We start from the raw sequence: 3,019 nt of genomic DNA on the forward strand, positions 1-3,019 counted from the left end.
ACCTGTCAACGCCCATGTTCAGCAGAGAAGCAATTACAGAAGCCAGACCTTCCACTTTCTGCACCCCATAATGACCCTGGGTCCATATTCCCAGAGGGATAAAGAATAGGAAAGCTATCAGGGGAGGAGATGACATACGGAATTCTGATGGTGGGAATTATGTGGAGTTGTACCCCTCTTATCCTATGGTCTTGTCAGTGTTTCCATTTTATAAATAAAAAATTAAAAAACAAAAAAAAAGAATAAATATTTTTATCACTAGGGTTTCAATGCTCCAGGCCAACTTTCTCGTAAAGTATGACAGAGAGAGAGAGAGAGAGAGAGAGATCATAGCATTGAAATTTTTTTCAGAATCATATGGCCTGGGATTGAACCTGGATCACACACATGACAAACCAAATGTACTATACAATAAGCTTATCTTGTCAGTCCCAAAAATATAGTTTTGCCCCCTAAAATGTACAATCTGATTGCAAAAATAAAAATTAAACATGGAGGTACTGGTGCACTTGGCCGAGCATGTGCAAGGATCTGGGTTCTAGCCCCTAGCCCCTACCTGTAGGGTGGAAGCTTACAGAGTAGTGAAAGAGTGCTCTCTGTGTCTTTCCCCACCCATCCTTCCCTCTCAATTTCTCTATCTCTAGCCAATAAATAAATATAAATAAAATTTAAAAACAAATGAATAAATATTAAACACTCACAAAGTAGTTCTGTAATCATGTTAAAATTTTGGTTTGAAATTGGATATTTTTCTTTGTTTGAAGTTAGTAATTTAACCTGTTGTTTTTTAGTAATAAAGTTTATGTGGGTTTTGTTTGTTTTGTGTTTTATTACCACCAGAATTACTGCTGGAGCTTGATGCCAGAACTATAAATCCACTGTTCCTGGTGGCCATATAAGGTAGCTTTAAGGGTGTACACACTGCCCCTGTTTTTTAAAAAAACATGCCCACTCCATGGTGGCCCTAGATGTTGGGTGATTTTGCAGCAAGATTGTTCACTAACTTACCCAACTTTAAAATCTATAGTTCTGATAAATACTGTGGCCTGGCCCCGCCCACCAACCTCACTTCCGCCCCGCGGCAAGGTGGCGGCTCCGGAGCTTTGCCACGCAGACTTCCGCTTGGTCCTGCGCTCAAGGGTTGGTCAGAAGTGAAATTGGGGCGGGTGAGGCGTAGAGTCGCAGTCCAGGCAACATGTCGGAAGGAAATGCAGTGGCCAAGCCCAACACACCTGCAGTCCCCTGACCCCTCCTCACTGGAGCCTGGGGACTTATCGGGCAGCAGCCGGCGCCCCCCCTCACCCAGGGCCGCCTTCCCTCCATCCGCTCCAGGATCTCACTCTCAGAGGCGTCAAGAAGAAAATCTTCACTCCAAATATCATCAGTCCGAAGATCAAGGAAGAACCCAAGGAAGATGTAACCATCAAGAAGGAAAAGCGGGGCAGTCGGGCTGTAGTGCAGCGGGTTAAGCGCAGGTGGCGCAAAGCACAAGGACCAGCATAAGGATCCCGGTTCGAACCCCGGCTCCCCACCTGCAGGGGAGTCGCTTCACAGGCGGTGCAGCAGGTCTGCAGGTGTCTATCTTTCTCTCCTCCTCTCTGTCTTCCCCTCCTCTCTCCATTTCTCACTGTCCTATCCAACAACGACAACAACAATAATAACTACAACAATAGAACAACAAGGGCAACAAAAGGGAATAAATTAAATAAATATTCAAAAAAAAAAAAAAAGAAGGAAAAGCGGGAGAGAGAGAGATCGCCAGAGAGATGGCCATGGATGGGGTAGAGGTCGCCCAGAGCTGATCCAGTCCCATTCCATCTTTGAGCAAGGCCCTGCAGAAATGATGAGGAAAACAGGGAACTGGGATAAGACAGTGGATATGTTGGACGTGGGACCCTCTCATATCATCAGCATCAAAAAAGAAACGAGGGAGACGGATGAAGAGACCAAACAGATCCTGCGCATGCTAGAGAAGGATGACTTCATCGATGATCCGGACTGAGGAAAGACACTCGGAACATCTGTGCAGCTGCCACTGCCTCACTCAGGGTGGCTTTTCAAGGAAGAAAACGAGGAGGCAGATGAGAAGCCTTCGCTGAGCAGCCCCAAGGAAGAGGATATGGATGTGGACATCCCTCCTGTGGAAAGAGGAGCCACGTGATGAGGATGATGAGACTAAGGTGAAGGCTCCTCCCAGAGTAGCCAAGAAGACCCCTGGCCTCCTAAGGATGTGTCTGTGGCTGAGTTGCTCAGAGAGCTGAGCGTCACCCAGGAAGAGGAGTTGTTGTTCCTCCAGCTGCCTGACACGCTTCCTGACCAGCCACCTACTCAGGACATCAAGCCTGTCAAGACAGAGGTGCAGAATGAGGATGGACAGATGGTGGTGATAAAGCAAGAAAAAGACGGAGAGCCGGTATCCGTGGGTCTTGGAGAAAATAGGACCGGCGTGATGACAGTGTTGGGACACGTGAAGCACAAACTTGTATGTTCCCCAGATTTCGAGTCCCTCCTGGATCACAAACACGGATAAAATGAGCAGATGGAGGATGGTGGCAACTGTGGCCACGACTGCTGCCTGCTCCAGACTTTTTGTTCTCCATTCTCCACGACCCAGAAGGGGCCTGTTTAGCCAGCCCACTCCAGCATTCAGCAGCCATTGTCCCAGCTTCCCCCACGGGCCACACAGCCCCCTCACTACAGCTGTGAATGCACGGTGACCTTCCTACAGCATGGGTGATGTTGGGGAACATGTCCTGGCTATTTATTTTTATATTTTTATGTCTTCAGCTGACTCCCTCCAAGAAAGGGGAGGGTCTTGGAAAAGCACAGGCTCTTCCTCCTGCTGACCACCCTGGTCCCAGGGTAGGAAATGCTGCTGCTTTCGCTCACTCCTCCCACCCAAGAGGCAACATTGGGGAGAAAGCAAAGATTTTTTGAGTCTGAGACACAGTCCTCAGTCCCAGTTTTGTCAGTTACCACTTATGTGACCCTGAACAAACTACCTACCTAACCTTTTTGA

At 47.8% G+C, this 3,019-nt stretch overlaps 1 pseudogene; it reads left to right on the top strand.

Moving 5' to 3' along the window:
• The first annotated feature begins 1,749 nt into the window (after positions 1 to 1,749).
• Positions 1,750 to 3,019, top strand: LOC103120874 (DNA-directed RNA polymerase III subunit RPC4-like; annotated as a pseudogene).

The sequence above is a fragment of the Erinaceus europaeus genome, chromosome 4, assembly GCF_950295315.1.
Source record: "Erinaceus europaeus chromosome 4, mEriEur2.1, whole genome shotgun sequence".
Taxonomy (NCBI): domain Eukaryota; kingdom Metazoa; phylum Chordata; class Mammalia; order Eulipotyphla; family Erinaceidae; genus Erinaceus; species Erinaceus europaeus.